The following is a 21,671-nucleotide window of genomic DNA, read 5'->3' as shown; positions in this document are numbered from 1 at the left end:
AGCGGCGGCAATACATACCACGTCTAATAAACAAACACTTTGATATTAGGAAAACAAATTTCCAGGTCCGCACGAAATTATCCCAACCAAAACATATAGTGTCGCCAACACTTTAAGAATGGAGCAGGTGCTTTATAGTGAATTTCAAAATGACCATATACTAAATATTAAAATCGGATCATCCATTTACGAAAATAAAATAAAAGTAGAATTTGCAATGCCTTGCCCATGTTTCCCTAAAAGCTCTGTACCGGCTTCTCACACAAACATACATTATATAGTTCGGGCCAATTTTCGTGCCGCTGAGTATAGCAAGATTGAATTGGCAATATAATTTAATATAATATGTACTTATTACTTGTGAGATACATTGTGTTTTAATCGCATGTATCTCGCAATGGCGCTTCAGCTACAGTTTTTCTCAAAGCCCACTTCCTGTCTCAACAATCAGTATATCTCGGGGCTTTGATAGTACCATTTTTGACTACTGTATTTAAAGACTGAAAATTCCTGCACGAAACCAAAGACGACATTAATTAGATGTAAGCCACCCAGACTTGTAACCCTCGAAAGTGCCACGTATGCTTGACCGGACGTGAATAGTGCAGAACCGATATCCATCACCGCATTATTTAGACTCAGACCCTGACTTTTGTGTATAGTTATAGCATAGGCTATACTTATGGGAAACTGTTCGCGATGAACATAAGCTCTATTAATAATTTCAAATTTAGTTTTGACCGGACCAAACTCGTAAACATAATCTTTATTAAATTTATTTTCTTAATTATTGTTTCGTATTTTCCATGTCAACTTTTACTCTTTACACTATACCAATAGAACCATTAACTAAAGTAAGACTCAGGCCAGTATTTCGCCTAAACATGACTTTTGCTCCTATTTTATAATTAGGTTCTCTTCCAGAATTGTCTTTAGAGAAGAATTGTCTTCATTTTTTCATGCATTTTCGTGCGCCCTTTGTTAGGTATCTGGGGTAATCTTTGCTATCAACAGCTGTATAAGTTTTATTTCCGGATGTGGCAGAGATTTAAATATTGCAGTATTTAATTGGTGACACATGTTTTTGTAGGTAATAAGCAAGCGGTATCATCAGGAATTTTCGAGAAGTATTTAATTATTTCAATTAATCTGTTTTCATTTGAATCGGATTTAAGAGTTATTAATCTAGTCGAGAGTAAGTTGCGGTCTTTTTGTGTAGTTACACCTAATCTTATTCTATTCAGCATTCAACAAAGTCTGAATTATTCAGCCGTCGCATGTTTATTGTAAGTTCATCATATACGAATAGTTCAACCCACAGATTTGACATACTGAGGAAACTCAACAATTTCTTAGTTTTAGCATTTGATAGTTTTTCAAAAGGTCTTTTCTCTTACTGGCGGATGCTGTAAGAGATCCCTGAAAACTACAAGATGTTTTTTCCCAAACCACCCATTCTGATCGTCACTTGTGTCGAATATATCAGACAAGCGTAAATGAATGTATGTTAAAGTAACATTCGATATCATCGACACTTCGTCTATGATAAACAACACTACTTCTTTCAAATCTGATCTCAAAACTTGGAGCACTTCATCAGAAAGTGGCTTATACTTCGGTGTTTGCTTGTGTTCCACAGGCAGCTGCAACATTGAATGCAGCTATTCCTGTTGGAGCACTAACTGCCACATTCTTTTTTAAATAAGTATTAACCCAAGTTTGCAAAGTTTTGATTAAAAAGCTCTTTCCAGTGCCACCAGTTCCACTCACGAAACAGCGTAAAACGTCAGCGTTATTATCAGCGGTGTTCATTTTATTTGTGATCATATCGAAGACTCTTTTTTGATCGGTATTAAGTTTTGCGATCATACTTTGAATATCAACCTGCTCTTCTTCTACCAGATTAATTCTCTGAAAGTCATCCATTGCATTTGCAGCTTCTACAGCTTCAAAGTCTAAAGGGTTTTCAGGACCATCGTCATCATCAACAACTCCCCTTTCGTTACTTATCTCAGTAACTTTAGATTCTATCATATCAAATACTTCCTGTATCTTGTATCTTGACTCTATCATTGAATTATCATAACGGACTCCTTTTTTTAAATCCTCTTTCGCCAACTTAAAGGCCTCTGTGTAAGTTTCACATCGGATTTTGAGATCATCTAAGGAACGCCATGGCTTGAATAAAAGAAGTAAAGAGAAGAAGTATTTCTCTGGTACTTGTTCTCCGTCGTAAAAATAGTGATTGATCAAATATGGGTTAGCTCTTCTTTTCAGAAACTTTTTACCGTCATTTATCTCATAGCACTCAACTTTAGAGGAGACTGGACGTGTTTTAACAATATCGTAATTTTGAGCGAAACTGTACAAGTTTATAGACTCCAACTCTTTTGGGCGTTAGGATAATGGTCATCAATCCAAGACTCGTAATAAACATCGGTTGACTCCGGTTCTAGCATCAACATATCCGATTTAGATTTAACGCACCGGTTGCGAAAGATATTGACGTTCAGCCATCGAATTGTTGTGGTAGAATCTGTACCATACAAAGAAATACCAAGTAGAGTGTCACTGGCTTCCAGCGAGCCGCACTCTCTACTAGATAAAACTCGAAGGCCAATGTTAAACAGGCGGCTCCTCAAAGGTTTCGTAGAGTTTATGTCTTGAAACATATCAGCAACGTGAGTTTTTTCGCTTTTAGTGGTATATTTAGTGATGTAATAATTTAAAATGGCTGTTTTTTCGCCTACATATTGAATGTCTGTATTGCCATTCCATGCAAGCAAAATCGCGGGGTTATAATCAGTAACCATAGCCCATTCCTTTTCATCGTACAATATAGTAAAGTCTACTGTTAGGTGACAATGTTTTTCTTGCAGCTATGGATTCTATTATATCTCTAATAGTAAGTACTTCTGTGACCGGGCGGGGGAATCCGAAACGACAAACTTTTACGAAACCTCTTCTTGTTTTCTTTTGGCGCATGCAATACTTATTATGTTTATGGGTCTGATAGGACGTAACTCGTTGATAGAGTGTTGGTGAAACATTCTTATCCGGTATAGCACAAGTTATGTACTTCGAAATGAATGATGCAACCTCATCAAGCGGGGACTCGTGGAGTATGGGAGCGTCTTTTACCCATAATATTAAATGAAAGTGTTGTGCTCCACGCGACTGATATTCTCTTCTCCAAAAGTAATGTATAACTTTTCCAAGCGGCTCATCGGATGAGGTAATGAAGTCCAACATAGCTTTAAACTTGTTATCAATGAATCGAGAAGTGGAGACAGGATCTAATGCAACTAATTCACTAATGCTCTTGTTCGCCATTTCAGGACCATTGACTTCCTTAAGGTACTCACCTAAATCATCCCACATCCATTCTGAAGGACTCATGGTGAGAAACCAGGTTGCCGGCCCGTAATGTTGTGTCATACAGTTCACATCATTTCTCGGTTTTTTCCTAAATTGCTCCGTATTCCTTAACTTGCCAAATATCGCTGTTAAGTCACCTTCTAACTCATCTTTATTAAGCATCTCAAAATACTTTTCGGCTGTAATTTTTTCTTTTTGATTAATGCAATTCATTTTATAGAAAATACCTGAATTAATTTGACGCATATTAGCATCATTAAGTAGAAAAAATAAATATTGTTGATTTAGACGGAATTGTGAGTGTTTTAACATTAGTCTTGCTTTAATATATTCACTAGATGTTAACTTTTGTTGCCGATTATGAAACTGCCCATATTTACCGTCAACAAAAAGATCTGGAAAGCACTTTACATCTAAATCTTTATCTCTAGAATCAATTGGAACAGCGTTGACTTTAAGCATTTGGTAGAGTTCTGAATAGGAGCGTTTCGCCTCCTTTCATGCAAGGGGTAAATAGTATATTGTTCATACTCAGCCTCTTTTTCTGATGTAATCTGTGTTAGTAGCCCATCGTTTCCTTCTACAACGTTATCTACTTGAGATTCTAATTGGTCGACTACATGATGCATATTGTCCTCTCGGTTAATATAATCAATCAATTGTTGAGGTGAATGTGGAAGTTGTATTTGAGAGTAAAGAGCATTTACACATTTTAAATATTGTAAGGCTCGGTAAACCTTATCGATGTCTACAATATCCTCCCACACTATTTTTAATTTTGTTGGCATACCTCGTACCATAATATACATTTCAGGATTAGTAATCGGGTGTTCTGGTTTAGATAACTTTTTCAAAGTTTCTTGAAGAGGCAAAGGAAGGTGAAAAGTTCTGCCTTTTACTTTTTTCACCATATTCCTATTAAGTAAACGTCGGTTTGCAACAGGAGTCATTAGCATTACTACCTGAAATGCTTTGGCGCGTTGAATTAATATCTTTTCATAGTCATTTAACTCGGTTATCTGGGGTGGAACAGCACTAACGTATAAATCATTTAAAACACAGACTGCTGGCAATTGATTTGCTCTAATTTTTTGTAAACACGAGTGACAAATGTAAGGGCTATGATCTAGATTGTTGGTTTTGTAATAATTGAGAAGATTATTCCAAATACTGGTGTCTATACCTTTTCTTAATCTGTTAATAGATGAAATATCTCTGGAATAACAAAGTTTTATACGCGACATGCACTCAAGCTTGGGAGTATCAAGACACTTTAGTTTTAGAGATTTAAACGCAGCCTTATGTTTATCTATGACCTCATCTTCTACAATTTCATGTGATTCTTCACTTTCCACAACAATACTGCCAACTTTTTGATGTTTTCCATGTTCTTTTATTCTTTCTACGTCAGATTTATCTAATGATACATCAATATCTTTTAGAATGTTAAAAATACTCTGTACTTGATACATTTCTCTTGAAATTGTCCTTAGACGAGAAAATTGCGCTTTAAAGGTGTTAATCTAATTTAAATACTAATATTTTTTTCTTTTTTCATTATTCTATAATACTGAGCTGCAGATTTGGTGACCAAACTTTCGAAAATGTTTGTTAATTTTATGATTACGTTCTCATCTAGTGCACACAGATCATTACAAGACCAAACTAAACTATGACCATGCTTTTTCACATTCCCAAAGACTGCTTTTCCTGTATCGTCAATTTCAATGACTTTGTCCTTAATCACAGATAAATTGTACGCTCTCTCTGCGTAATATGGCTCCTGGTTACTTCGATGCTCTGTTTTTCCAAGAAAACATCTTAACTTTTCATTTAAGGAACTATCTGGAGGGCATGAACTTACTTTTTCTAACGATACTTTAAATTTATCTTTCAATTTACCAATAGTTTTAATGAAGTTTACTAATGTTTGCTGCCTGTTATGAAATGCCCATTTTATTACTTTCTCCGCTTCTAACCTATTCTTATTTTTATTCGTTAGTGCTTGAGTGATATTTTCTATATTTTTTAGCCGAAATTGTAATTTTTCGTTCGATCTTTTCCTTTGGACAGCTTCTCGGTTAACTTCGGGATGAGAAGCAGTGTAACGTGCAACAGCTTCACGGTTAACTTCGGGATGAGAAGCAGAGTAACGTGCAACAGCTTCTCGGTTAACTTCGGGATGAGAAGCAGTGTAACGTGTAACTGCTTTACGGTTAACTATGGGGTGAGAAGCAGTGTAACGTGATACTGCGTCTCGTTAAAGTTCGAGATAAGACGCTGTGTAACGGCTGCCACAGTTGCTCTGTGAACTGCCAGACATGATCAATTGAAACGATTGAATGTTTTCTTTCATTTATTGGGGTAGTTCTGACGATAACGAACCGCTGCTTCTTTGATTTCTTCAGAATGGGACAACGCCGAAGTTTTAGGTCTTCCTTTATTAACCTTTTAGGTCTTCCGCCATTTTTAGGTAATGTTTTAATTATTTTTAATATATGTATAATTGTATATATAATTCGAATTTTCATCATTCAGAGGCACTTCTAGTAGGAGAACTTCATAATGGCCGCCTAAGAAACTTCCAGAAATCGTGAACAAATGTTATTACCGTATTACCAGAATCGCCACTGAATGATCCAAAAAACCGTTTTCATAAACTTCGAAAAAAATCGGATACAAAGCAGCCGTCGTCAAAGTTCAGACACGGAACCATAGGGAGTTGTTTTTACTATGGCCGTCGTGTACTATCTCCGCGTTCATCACAAGTATAAAATTGTAATTCTTCCCAATGCGCTAACACATACTTGACTATATTACGTCTAATCTCATACGACGACTTAATATTTCCATAATAAACACGAAATAAACACGAACCATCGCCAAGAATGGGGACAACCCAGTATGGGTAAAGATGTTCATTCTCATACAGTATATCCGAATCCATTATGCCTACTACTACTTGAAATTGTTCTTAGACGAGGAAAATGCGTAGAGTGTTGATATAAATACTCTAATATTTTTTGCGTTAACTCGATTCTATTCCGTGTTATCAAGCCGTACGATCGAAATATGATCGTACCTAACTTCACACCTCATTACACTGTCTCTTTTTAATTATACTGAAAGGACAGAGTAAGATAATAGTTCCCAAAAAAAAATCAAGTATCCAAGCCGAATATTTAAAGTTTTAAATCACCCTGCAAAATAAAAACTCAGTAGGAGTGCTTAAACGTTTTTAATAGACGTGACTTTTAAAATTATGACTGTAAGTCTCCAGGAAACGGATTTATTGATTGTCATTATGTAAAAATGGATGTGATTGAATTAAATATTATTATAATTTTCCTTACTATTTTTATGAGAGTGGAAGTATTTACGATAAACTCCTAACTATAAAGGTACGCCTAAGGCGCACGCCTAATACAGAGGGGTTATCGCCATATGAATTAATGTTCGGCATGTAAGTCGGGAAGTAAGAACATACATGCATGTCTTATTCAAAAAATCTGTTCCATCATCCGGATTAAATTACAATACACTTCCAATCATAGCATTCGAACAAGGTTATCACCTTGTTCGAATGTATGGTTGGAAGTATGCTTGTACTCTATAGAGTAAAAGTCCAAAGCTACATCTACCTAAATGTGAAGTGGGAGTTCGGATTTGTCAACCAACGACGACTGGGTAACCTTCATTATGAGGTTAGGACTGATGATCGTAGAGTGGTGCGTCGTTATCTCGACCAAATGTTGCCGGTACCCCTGGTAGAGTAGGTGGTAATGGCGGTGGAGGGCTGTTACATACTAAGTCTCCAGGCGACGGATTTATCCACAGAAGAGAAAAGCAAGGATTTATCTATTGTCATTATGTAAAAATGGATATTATTGAATATGAATAAAATATTATTATACTTTTCCTTAATATTTTTATTTGATAATATCTATCTATATTTTATAGTCTATCATGTCTTGTGAAAAGTCAAGTATCATCTTCGTTGCGGCTTGCTAAACACTCCTTCCAAACTTTTGCGATGCAAAAGCACGCCTCATATTAACTCGAAATGGTATTTGTTCCCGTCGCTCGTCCTTATATGCCGCCGCATCTAACATGTTTCATGCTAAATATGTTCTTGCCGACATTATTTCACAAATAGTATAGAATATCAAATTAAATTGTAAATAGAAAACTGTTCTCATGCCCAATTTTGCTAGTGAATAATTTAACTACTATCGACTGTATTTATCGATAACGTATGTCAAATTAATGACTCATGGTAACGAATTTGTATGGCAATAGATCATAATGACATTCGCTAGCGATTTGATTTCGATAGGTATTTTTCCCTATCGAGTTACGTAGTACTCATACTACGGATTTTAGTTCTACGAGTGACCACCAGAGGCGCTGTTAAATTTTTTCATACATTTATTTTACGCAGTCGCTAGCGAGTAAACCTTTGTCAACTCATCTTAGTGTTGCCGGTTACTTCGATGGTCTGGTTTTCAAAGAAAAAATGTAACTTGTAATTTAAGGAACTATCTGGAGGGCATGAACTTAGTTTTTCTAACGATACTTTAAATTTATCTTTCAATTTACCAATAGTTTTAATGAAGTTTCCTTATGTTTGCTGCCTGCTATGAAATGCCCATTTTATAAATTTCTCCGCTTCTAATATGTTCTAAATTTTATTAAAGTTTTACAAATGACATGAATGACCATTAGAGATAGATGATTATTATAACACCGAACTAAACTATTCTTTTTCACATTCCTCACAAACTTTCGGCTTTATAATATTTTTGCGTAATATAGTAAAGGTGACAATCTTTTTTTTGCAGCTATTGATTCTATTTAAAAAAAATATAACTTGTAAACAAAAGCAAGTCTCACTACTAAATTTTTATACCGCAAAAAGTTGCGAGATGCATGTAAAGTCAAGTCGGTTAATTTATTCAATCTCCACTTGAGTGGGTGCCGTACATATATTCAAGTTAATCCTCTGTTAAGTTTAAATGCCATCAAAAACAATGCTTGTAAAAAGATCCAAGTCTCGCCATTCAATTCTTTTACCGTAAAAAGTCTTGAGATCTATGTAATACCAAGCCGGTAATGTATGCAGTCCCTACTTAAGGGACCTTCTGTCTTAAGGTATTATCTCACTATCTAACCTAACAACATCTCATGGGACCATACCAATTTTAAAAATATTTTATGTTCTAAATAAATTAACGTGGCAATCGTACTGCAAGTCACATTGTGTTTTCATCTTATCATATCGCATCACACAAGTACGATTGCCACGTCAATTTATTTAGAACATAAAATATTTTTAAAATTGGTATGGTCCCATGAGATGTTGTTAGGTTAGATAGTGAGATAATACCTTAAGACAGAAGGTCCCTTAAGTAGGGACTGCATACATTACCGGCTTGGTATTACATAGATCTCAAGACTTTTTACGGTAAAAGAATTGAATGGCGAGACTTGGATCTTTTTACAAGCATTGTTTTTGATGGCATCATAATTTTTCGTCAAATTACTCAAAATTGAAACGGCATAATTACTAACACGGACCTACGGATTGACAGCAAAAAATGCTATTATTGACGGTAATTGGGATATTATTCGACAGTAATACGAAATTAATGGTAATTAACACCGCTAACGATTATCTTCTTTGAAGATTAGGTTTTTTTACACCAAAAATTTTAATTACCTTAAGCCCAAGTCATGCGAATTTTCTTTTATAACTTGTTCAACGACTTCCCAAAAACATCATAAAATGTTTTTCATAATAACATTGTTTAGCGTGTAATCTGTTAATTTATCACGAATGTGAATAACCAGTCATTTTATGACTGGTATTTTTATTTTGTTTCGTATATAACCTTTGTACCCGATTACCTATAAAATGTGTAATCCTTTCGAAGATAACAACAGGTGTTATTTCTAATTTGCTGAAATATGTTAACTTGTTGAAATGTGGTATCGAAGTCATTAAATTATTTACGATTAGACATGCCAATTGGCTTGTTTTTTTACCCAAAGTGTCTTCGGTTCAGGACTTCATTATTGCGCCTACGCTGTCTGTACGTCTGTCACAATGCTCTATGTCCTGAACCGAATAGACGATATTATACCAATATTAATATATACCAATATTAATACATATTACAAACTTTATTGTAAAAGTAAATATTTACGACGCTTATAGGAATGTTAAATGCGAAATAACATCCGACTGTTCATAATTAGAGACAAAAATCCAAATTAGTACGAGGAAAAATACTACGAAGTTAAGTAGCAATAACCTCTTACAAAAGAAATAAAAAATACCAAAATGTTTGGCTTCTCAGACATATACATATAGGTATATAAATTGATGCTTGCCATGGTTTCTTAAATGTTAATAAAATAATTTTGATCGTGGTAGAACCCTTTGTGGTTCGACACCGGCGGCACCACCGCCATACCTATTTCTACCTTATCACAGCAGTGTCAAGCGCTACTGTGTTCTGATTTGAAGGGGTTAGTAAGTAAGTAAGATATTTAAAAAGTCAGCAAGCATCCTGTCCCTGTAGGTAGGTATATTACATTATACCATCTGAAAGTCGGTAAACTATTATAATAATACGGATTTCAGTGGAAGCGTGTTGTTTGTTCAGACTGTATGGTACACGAAGGCGACGCGCCGTTAATGCAAATATTGATTATTATGCATATTACTTACTATATAATTGCGATTAGTTATACTTTTATTAAATTAATATGTAAATATACTACGAAGTTACGAATTTAGTACGAGTGCATCATACAAAATTCGAAGGTGGTTCGACTCCGGCTGCACCAACGCCACACCTATTTCTAAATAATAGCAGCAGCGTTAGGCGTTGTTGTGTTCCGGTTTGAAGGGCGTGGTAAGGGAGACAGACTTTTCCGAGGCGTTCCAGCTGAGTCCTCAGGGGTAGCGGCGCATCTGTGACCGACCTCAGGTGGGAATATCTAATCCTATCTGGGGTTGATTACAGATGTCCATGGGCGGCAGTAGCCACTTACCATTAGGTGGACTGCATGCTCGTCTGCAACTCCTATATTATAAAAAAAAAACTTTAGCAATTGAAATGACTATCTGAGAAATGAAAGTAACTTGCATCACTTCAAACTAAGTATATATTTTTATTTTTTTAGAACGACATTGAAGGGCCATGTTTTCAGAGTTTATGTATAGATCCCAAATAGGTAGGTAGAATGTGTCTCTGAGGCATACTCTGCAGTCCAAGCGGCTTGACAGTTTTAACATAATTATGAGGTGACGCGTTGATCATGCCAATGTTGTACGAGAGAATATAAGTTATATTTTTTAGCAGTCGATCTTTTTTGTTTTTATAATAATTATATGTATTGTATATGTCTATTTGTTGTGTTATATAAAAAGTGTCTATTAAAACGAATGCCAAACGTTTCTGACTAGTCATAGTACATTATACCGGTTCGGAGTTACTAAAAGATGAGTTCCTTTCTGGTTTTGACGATAATTGGTAATATACTTTATTATATACTTTCAATGTCTCGAACAAACAAAAACCCAGACTAAAAAGTAAGAACGAATCATCAAGACAAATTGATGCACAATTATGAGTTTAAATTTCTTTACACTAAAACAATTGTCTCCTTCCTTGTAGTTCATTTTGAAATTCGTGATAAAAAACACATAAAAACCTTCTTATCTAGAAATGCAATGTCGAGTAAAATTTTCAAGTAAACAAATTTTCAAGTTTTATGGACACAAACATACGGAAGTTGATTTTTCTATAAAGACATCAAGGAAGCATTAAATTTTCCTTCGTGACGGTAACAATAGCTTACATTTGATATTATCGCTCGAAGTTCTCACGAATGTACGTAAAATGATTCCATGCAAGTATTTACTATAAAATTGATTATTATAAAGCAATTTGTTTTAATTTTTGTCCACATTTTATTCTAGAGTTTGATTAACATCTGTGACGCTGGCTGCGAAGCCTAGTGGTTTAAAATTCAGCATCTAAATTTAGGGTGCCAAATTTTGCATGTAGCACTTCTTACTTTTTAGATTTTTTTTTATAATATAAGAGTAGCAGACGAGCATGCAGTCCACCTGATGGTAAGTGGTTACTGCCGCCCATGGACATCTCTAATCAACCCCAGATAGAATTAGATATTCCTACCTGAGGTCGGCCATAGATGCGCCGCTACTCCTGAGGACTAAGCTGGAACGCCTCGGAAAAGTCTGTCTCCCTTACCACACTCTTCAAACCGGAACCCAGCAGCGCCTAACACTGCTGTTATTAGGTAGAAATAGGTGTGGCGGTGATGCCGCCGGAGTCGAACCACAAAGGTTTCTACCACCTTCCAAATTTTATTTATTTACTTTAGAATTTGCTTGCTTATTAGAAATTAGATAACTATTACTTATTTAAACACTAAAGGAAGAAATCACGATAAAACTTACATACCTAAGAGTTCTTATAGAAGTTTTAAAAGGTGTACAAAGTCTAGCAATACGCACTAGGCGAGTTTGGTGGTGTATGATCAAGCCCTTCACTATGAGAGGAGACTTGCCCATCAGTGAAACAGTAATGGATTGACGATTCTGGATTACCCGTAAATTAGGGAAACCTGATGTTCAGTGGTCATTGCTACTGATAAACGCACCAATTGGCAATAACTTTAAGATGGCACTCTTCCCCATCATGTCCAGACTATTGCTTACTTATACAGTTAAATATATTTTCTCAATAATGCAATCTTAAGACTGGCCTTGCCTTAGACACGTTGGATATTCAAATATTTTACGCAAGTAGGTAATCTGCTAAGGCAAACTGTATATCATATGTGACTAAGTAAACAGCCACAGCTGGTGTGATATATGTAAACAAAACTGTTTGTGCATATGCATCTATTTTAAGCACGTAACTAATATTAAAGTTGTCTGTAAATAATTTATCCTCCTATTGCTGGATAGTGTCTTGCCAAAACTGAAGATCTTTTTATGATATAGGAGTAGCAGATGAGCAATCAGTCCACCTGATGGTAAGTGGCTACTGCTCATCGACATCTGTAATGAACCCCAGATAGGATTAGATATGTCTACCTGAGGTCGATCACAGATGCGCCGCTACCTCTGAGGACTAAGCTGGAAAGTATGTATTCCTTATCACGCACTTTGAATTGGAACAAGCAGCGCTTAACATTGCTGTTATTAGGAAGAAACAGATGGTGGTAATTAGCAACACCAATGCTAAGTATTGTAACTACCAAAATGCAAATCAGTGTTTGTAAGATATTGATCACAGTAGGTAGAAAGCAACTGATTTTTAAAGAAGCCTGTAGGCGAATTTTGAGAACCGTTGTCTTAGATGTGCTATCCCTGACTAATCAACTAATACCTCGTGTAAGTCTGCACACACGTTTACGTTTTATTTTTGTTATGAAACGCTAATGTCAGCGTTCAATTGTTTTACGTAAAATGCAAAACATCGAATTAATGTTTAAGTTATGGTTTCGTCATTCCATTTTAGTGCAAAGTGCAGCACAATGACGCGGCGCCGTCACGTTTCCATCAACTGCAAGTATTAAAGTATTTTCACACTTACGTCAACGGATTGTAAACAAGTAGATAGGGGTGTTGGACATCTTTGTTTTATAAATATAACTAGCTGACCCGGCATACGTTGTGTTGCCATATAAATAAAAAAATGTTAAGGGTGAACAAACCTTATCACTTAGGGATATGAAAAATAGATAGTACCCGATTCTCAGACCTACTGAATATGCATATAAAATTTGGTGAAAATCGGTAAAGCCGTTTCGGAGGAGTACGGTAACTAACATTGTGACATGAGAATTTTATTTATAAGATTTTTTATTTAATTTTATTTAATTAAGCTATTGTGTAGCTTTTATCGCGGGCTTTAAGCGCGGCGACCGAATCAAGAAATTCCGTAACGAAAATAAAACCTAATTCGTCAACTTGAATACAGGTGGATATTTTTTTATAATCCGTGCCGAAATCTTAATTTTGCTTTAGTATTTTTTTATATTCCTATTATATTGTATTCAAAAATATATTGCCACATTATCCAAATAATATGTTTTACCAACATATGCTATGTTGAATTCTGGATTAATAAAATAATGTAAAAGAGTGTTTGTAATTTTTAAACGAACAAATACAACTGATAGATTTGACAAAGAAATCAAAACGGCATTATAATTTATGGCCCCATTTTTGTTTGTTGTTTTGTGGTATTTGCTGTGTACTGACCAGTTTGCTTAATCCGTAGATTTATTGAAAAAAAAAAATTACTTTTGGCTTTCTCCTGACTCCGATGTGACCCTGGTATATAGTTACATTGTGAGCTTGGGTTCGTTGGGACTCCGATTACCTTCGTATAACTGTTAAATAAATATTTATAATTGCATAAGTTGACATTTTTTTTATGCAATAGCTTTATTAGCATTTTTTTTTTAATTTACTTAGTATTATATTTTTATTATTATTGTAAAGCGATAATTAATTAAATAAAAAATAATCGGATTGTAGATATTAAAATATTTCAATTGTCGTGTGTGCCATGGTGGTAGAACTTGTAAACTCCTATGATGTGCGGAGATGTTTATCGTTTTTTAACCGAATGTGGAAGGTAATGTTTTTCGAGTGGATGTTTTCTCAAATGTTTGTATGGAAAGGCACGTTCAATGCTTAATGGATTTTGACATATGGGGTGTCATTGAATTCGCTTATATTGTGGGAGCGACAATAGTGAGAAAATTTTTTGGCCATAATTCACAATGTTTGCCAGGTGCGGATTTGTAACCCCACATCTTTGACAATTTTTTCAGAACTTTCGGGCATAACAATAGATTCTCTTACGGTATTTTCCTTCACCGTGAAAGCAAGTAATTATTAATTTCTAATACGCACGTAACATCGAGAAACTAGAGATTACGGATCAAACCTCGGACTCCTATATTGAAAAGCCGAATATCAAAAAACTGGCTTTTGTTTTAGCAGTTAAATGTGAAGATATCCTTATCATAAACCACGAAGTGTATAATTTAAGGCTGTATTCGAAGAATAATATTCCGTGATTGCGAGCTATGTATTCATTAAATAAAATACTGAGTTAGATACTAACAAGTATGTTTTTATGCCTTTTTTACTTTTGTACTTACATCCAAGTTTATTAATGGAAAATTTACAGCACGGGAAGACCCCTTTTTTATTTAAATTAATATGTATAGATTTTTTGTCCATAAGCTACCTAATATTATTTAAAATAATGCATTTGGTCAAAGTCAAAGTCAAAAATATTTTATTCAAAGTAGATTCCTTACAGAACTCTTTTTGAACGCCAATATATCACTAGGTAGGACTAATCGTTCTGTGGCAGGGCTCAAATCCTATCTGGGGTTAATAAATGAAAAGAAAATTAAGTAAAAGATACACTAAATTGATATTAAGCAGACTTTATAAAACCATTTTTTTTTATTAACGTCATTTTGATTATCGTATTCTTCTGAACAAATGCTTTCATTTGATATCTATATAATAGGGGTGAATATATTGGGGTGTCACCATATTGTATTTAAAGTGACGTTACCAATTTAATCATGCATTGTCATCCAAACCAAACAAAAAGAGAAGTGGGCCAAATTTATTGCCAATTTGCCATGAAAACCCCCAGGTACAGGATTATTGGTGAACAATATGTTATACTGTGTTATTTTTGAAGGTTGTAGAAACCTTTGAGGTTCGACTCCGACAGCGCCACCGCCACACCTATTTGTGCCTAATAACAGCAGTGTTAAGCGCTGCTGTGCAAAAGGGTGTGGCAAGGGAGACATACTTTTCCGAGGCGTTTCAGCTTAGTCTTCAGAGGTAGCCGCGCATCTGTGGCCGACCTCAGCTCGGAATATCTAATCCGATCAGGGGTTGATTACACATGTTCATGGGCGGGAGTAGCCACTTACTAACAGGTGGACTGCATGCTTGGCTGCTACTCCTATGTTTTAAAAAAATATAAGGAAAAAGTTCTCCAAAATACAACGAGTCAAAAACATAAAAAGTTGATGTGTTGGAATAAATAACTTGGTCGGTTGACTTATGTATGAGGCGATCGTTTTAGTCCTTATTTGTGGTCAAACAGGACAAAAGTTGAAGTGGTCACAGCTACTTAAGAAGATAAATTTTAAAAAATAATGAACATAATGCTGCTTTAAACTATGACCTTTTAGCCTATGTCAGTCCCACAATTTTGACCAATCAAAACATACCTCTGTTAAAATCAGTCAAGCCGTTTTTGTTGTAGGCGTGCCAAAAAATGATACATATATGTTAGGTATATACTTATAGATACGCTCAACACAGTCGTCGTCTCTTCACAGTCGAATAAAACTAGAAGCTTTGGGCAAGTATAAACGAATCTTTACTATTATTTATTTGTTGCTAACGCACGCAATCGAACCACAAAGTAAACCAACCAATGGTTAGCGAGAAGTGAAATGCAATGTCTTTATTGTGTACATTGAACTATGTTGTAACTTGCAAGTAATACGAACTTGAAGAAAAATGTTGAGAGATACAGCTTGGGCTCATAGATTAGTAATGATACTTCGCCGCCTTGAAATTGAATGAAGCCACAAACGGCTTATTAGTAAGTTCTTTTTTTGAATTCTTGGCAAATAAAAACAATTTTAGAGAAAATTTACGAATAAATAACTGATACTGCGTAATTTACATAATAAATAAATAATTATTTCAAATATTTTAGGGACATTTTAGCACGGAGACGTGGCAAAACTTTTTTACGCAACTATTTCAATTCTCAAAACTGGTTACATTTTCTTTTTAGGAGTGAGTAATCTTTAATAATCTGGTTTAGGGCTAAGTTAAAGATTATGATGTTGTTAGCTACTTTGTATTTATGCATATAACATAATTATCCGTCTAAAGTCTAATACCAGAGGAGTCTAAAGTCGAATCAGTTGATCTATAATTGAACACAATTTATGGGCAAGAATCAGTATAAAACAGTGACACCACAATTTTATTTGCATTCAACTGCTTAAAGACATATGACCTATAAATATGTAACTTATTTATAGTTAATTAAGTAATATGAGCTGAGCATAAACACATTATACGTGTATTCACAATAAAAAAATCTTTTAATAACAGATGAAGGTCATAATAACCTTACAGTCTTTAAAAAGGAACGAAAATCTTTTCATATTTCGTGATGTTAAGGCATTTTTGTTATTATTGAGTAAATACTTTTTTCGAGCCGGCGATGTCTGCGTGCCGTATTTTGCCCATCCTTGATTTAGACCAATCCAACCAAATCAATATGGTGCCAAATGTATGTATGTATGTATGTACATGACATACATATATAGACACATTACATACGTTTGAAAAACATTACTGGGGAAGTCTGGTAAAATAGGATTAAAATTCAAAATTACCGTTTTATTACCCCGTTGTCCATGTTACGAGGGCTGACCTTCGTATAACTTAATCATAAAAAAATATGTAAATTACACACCATTGATTTTATACCAGTTCCTAAGCGGTTAATTTTTTTTGTAACACCAACATCCAAGCATAAGGTTGGTTAACGCGCAGAAATAAATAATAACCTTGAAAACATTTAATTACTCTCATATTAAATCGAAAGAAGAATAAAATAATTATGTTAATTCATTCAGCTCATAACTACCGAAGTGCAAATAACAAAGTCGTTCACATATACATAAAGTAATGGCCGTATTCTTGGTATTATACTTAGTCACATTTTGGTAATTAGGAATAGTTCCTTAAATTATAATTTTGACACTTTTAACATAATATTTACCACTGGCTATAATAGGACATAAATCTTAATATGTTTTTGTTTGTAGTATGTTTTTTTCTGTTGGTCCTCGAAACAGTGATAGCCTATTTGTTAGCGATTCGGCCTCTCAACCGGGGTCTGAGAATCGAATCCCACGCCCGCATCTCGGATTGAAAAGTTATGTGCGTTCAAGCCGAAAGTAACGTAAGATGTTTTCACGTCTACGCTATTGTTTGAATACAACTTTAACTGGTGGAGTAACCCGCAAAATACCTTTGTAAAGGTGAATCTGTGGTACCTACGCTTCCGGCAGCACTACCGCCATACCTATTTTTACATAATAATAGCGTAAAGCGCTGCTCTGGTCCTTCTGGTTTGAAGACATACTTTTCAGAGGCTTCCGTGCTTAGTCGTCAGGGGTAACGCATCTGTGGCCGACCACATGTAAGATCTTATCAAATATGGGGTTGTTTACAGATGTCCATGGGCAGCAACTCGTCGGCTGCTCCTATATTATATGAAAAAACATTTCACATGATTTAGCACATCATTACCACGGCCAATGCCCTTGTAGACATTACATTACACTTGAATTAGGCACAACTGGTTTTGACATAACTTACGTCACATTCACAACCTGACCCAGATAAGCCGAGACGTAAGAGGCTTAAACTTTAATGTCATGTTAATACTGATCAGGTTTTAAAATAAGGTAGCAATAGTATTATAGTGTGTTTAAAGTCAAGATCTATGTTTGTGTATCTATGGAATTGAATAAGTTACTCGGCTTTCTTACGTTTATGAGGTATCTTAGCCTTAAATAGTGGCGACGCATCTGTGATCGGCTTTCAGTAGAGACCGTTCTATGTGAAGCTACAGATGCCCACGGAGTACGGATGGCGTATGTAGAGATCAGGCACAGAAGGTGGACGACATGGTCGTTTACTTCCTCAATCTTATACAAAGATATTTTTATCACAGATTATTAAAAAAAATTGAGAATGCTTCGCGATGAACATCAAAGGAAGCTTAAAAGTTCTAACCTAACCTTTACCGAATATTCTTTAATTACTTGAAAATTGAACGTTAATAATAAACATTTCACCATTGTCAAGTTTTAACCTAAACTAAACGTACTTAACAACGACTTTAAGAAAGTAGGCGCCTGTGGAGAATACCAATTAAATAAATAAATATTTAAAACACCGGAGTAGATACATGGAATAAATTAAATGGTACGATACAAGAACCCTTTTTGAATGGGTGGTGGAACCGTTTGTGAATCGACTGCTGAGACACCACCGCCATACCAGGTTCCGTTTAATAACAGCAGTGTATTGCTGTGTGCAAGTTTGAAATTTGTGGTAAGGGAGATATACATGTCAGAGACCAACACAGTTCTCAGGAATAGCCATTGCGGCCGACATCAGGTAGCAATTTAATTTTATCTGGGGAGATAGGCAGCAGTAGTCCCTTACCATAGGGTGGACTGCATGTTTGTATGCTCCTTCTATATTATAAACTAGCTGGCCCGGCAAACTTTGTACCGCCTCAAAATCTATTTATCAAATATATTTCATATAAAATATAGCCTATGTTACTCGTGGATAATGTAGCTTTCGAAAAGTGAAAGAATTTTTAAAATCGGTCCAGTAGTTTTTGAGCCTATTCATTACAATCAAACAAACAAAGTTTTCCTCTTTATAATATGAATATAGATAACCTTCTGGGGAAAGATTAGTTTATGGGAGATTTCTACTAGAACTCTCCCGCTAGTCTTCCCGGAAGCCTGGAATCCGTGGAAGATATCCCGGAACCTCGAAGAAAATGCTGGTTCAACTAACTAGAAACTCAATGAATTTTGACTTATAATTTTCATAAAATATGACAAATTGTTCACACAATATAAATGAGTAAAGGTTAACCACAAATGCAAATTTAAATCAATACTTGCTTTCTTGTCTTATTTATTTTATGTTGCGATTCTCCACACTATCCGAAAACCTCGTCCATTTGTTGCCAGAAGGTTGTACTCACCATTGTTGATGTGTAATTGTTTGTTAGACAAGATGAATATTGGATTGTTTTTCCGCACCATTGAGCCTTCATGAGATTGTTATAGATTTCAGTTAATGTTACTTATTTGTATTATTTTGTTTTATGGTCAATATTGTGGTGAGCTTATAGTACGGTGTCAACAAATGATACGCTGTGTGACTAAGGACTAAGTTTTCTACTTAGCAGTCATCATCATCATCAACCCATTATTGTCCCACTGCTGGGCACGGGTCTCCTCTCAGAATGATAAGGATTAGGCCACAGTCCATCGCGCTGGCCAAGTGCGAATTGGTAGACTTCACATACCTTTGAGATTTTTTTTTTATAAATCTCTCAGGTATGCAGGTTTCCTCACGATGTTTTCCTTCACCGTTTTAGCAAGTGATAATTAATTTCTAATACTCACATAATTTAGAAAAATCAAAGGTGCTTGCTTGGGATTTGAACCTCGGACCCCTCGATCGAGAGGCCGAGTTTCTTAACCACTAGGCTATCATTGCTTTTTATTTAGCAGTAATTACTGGTAAGAATAACATCATTACATTTATCATTACCAGCTCACTACTAAGCACAAGTCTCCCTTCAGAATGAAATGGTACCCTGCTGACCAGGTGAGGTATTCGTAAATATCACATACCTTTGAGAACTCTTTTAAGTATATTTCTTTACAAATTTTTGAATTTTAACGTAATCTACCACTACGTGCTGCTAAGTGGATACTTCGGATGGTTTTTCGTTATGGAGAAGAAGTGGTGTAAGAAGAAAAGATCTGTCAGGCATGCACTCGTAAATAGCTGTCCTTACGATATTTTCCTTCAAAGCATAATTATGATAACTAGTTTACTGATTACTTTTATGTTTTACATACAAATAACATATACAACCTCTACATTAAATGTTATGTATATTTTTGAGCACGAATTGACTTGAAAACGGAAATCGTAAAAGTAATTACACATTTGAGATACATTTGTCTTTAGGAGGCCATAAAACTACTATGCTTTTTCAAACCTCTTTACATAAATTAACCTTAAACTTTGAAATCTAGAGAATGAATGACTTTTGAGTAGAATTTTTATTATTGAAGTTGTACGTCTTTTGCTACGTTAAGGAAAAGAGATCAAAGGGTTTCCCAGCGAGTAGCAACGAACAAAATTGCGCGTGCATCCATATTTTCCATCATTCCAATCATTCCATCCATCATTCCAATGCAGGTACAAATTTTCCGTTTTATGTATGTCATATTATTTCTTTAAAATGCGGGCGAAGCCTCGGGCACCACTAGTATTATATATTTTTTTAATATTTTTATTATTGTGCCAAAGCAGTATTAAAGTGCACAATCGCACAAACGTTTTTTTAAACACGTTGTTTGTGGAGTTCTACCGCCAATCAGATTAGCAGGTCTAGTGCTTTTATTTAATCGGTAGTCAAGCTTCGGACATTTCCTATTCAGTTGTAACTAAGTAAGTAACACTTATAAGGTAGCAGAGTTACCTATAATTTAATTCTCACCTTCAATTATAAGGAACTAAGAAGGAAACCATTTATTTACATATATTGTAAATTTACATATATTGTAAATAATAACAGAATCTTAACTTAATCTTAATTAATATATTAACAAAAAACAAGATAATCTAAAGATTAGTGGACTTCCGTCAAATATGACATTGTGAAGAGTAAATTGTGTAGTAACTGCCCTGGGTACTTAAGTGTAGGAAAACTTAATCACATAATTTTAGCCATCTTCTCATTAGCGATAAGTAAGCGATAAGCGATTAAAATATTAATCTTAAAAGTGGTGTAAATATTATGTATTAGTATAGTTTTATAATAATGGTTTAGTTTTGTAATAATAAAATTGAAATAAAATAAAAAGTGGTAAAGAAGAGCGGGGCGAAATAGTGTTCCACGATTAGTGACCCCAAAAAAATATATACCTAATGCTGAAATATGACTAAAACCATTAGGTTAGGTAAAAAGATTAGTATTTCGATACTTTAGTATATATAAAGCAGATAAAAGTTGAAGGTATACATAATGCATATTCGTGTTGATAAATAGTGTTTTCCAAAAAGTTAAAGCTCTTATTTTTAGGCACAATTGTTTAGGTACCTAACTACCTACCTACAAAAAATTAGTGTCGTCTAATTCATTAACCTGTTTATCGTCGGCGGAGAAACAAGAGCATTGGGTAAATTTAAATGAAATCATTAAGAAGACATATTTATTATCCTTTTAAAAGATGATGTGAAGAATGTGTTTTGTGACAAAAATCGTGACCTCCGAGAGGTTAATTGTTTTAAATGACATGTATGTTTCGAGAAGGTTTATACGTTTATTTCAAATGGG

At 34.8% G+C, this 21,671-nt stretch overlaps 1 protein-coding gene across 1 annotated transcript in view; it reads right to left on the bottom strand.

The window, feature by feature from the left end:
• ldd (lipid droplet defective) overlaps window positions 1–21,671 on the bottom strand; it is a 118,378-nt gene that overhangs the window by 96,024 nt on the left and 683 nt on the right. The gene's annotated exons all lie outside the window — the stretch shown is intronic.

Source organism: Epargyreus clarus, unplaced genomic scaffold (assembly GCF_041222505.1).
Source record: "Epargyreus clarus isolate Ecla_fem2 unplaced genomic scaffold, WU_Ecla_fem_2.2 ptg000029l, whole genome shotgun sequence".
In the NCBI taxonomy this organism is placed as follows: Eukaryota; Metazoa; Arthropoda; class Insecta; order Lepidoptera; family Hesperiidae; genus Epargyreus; species Epargyreus clarus.
This window is presented reverse-complemented; position numbering and strand designations above follow the sequence as displayed.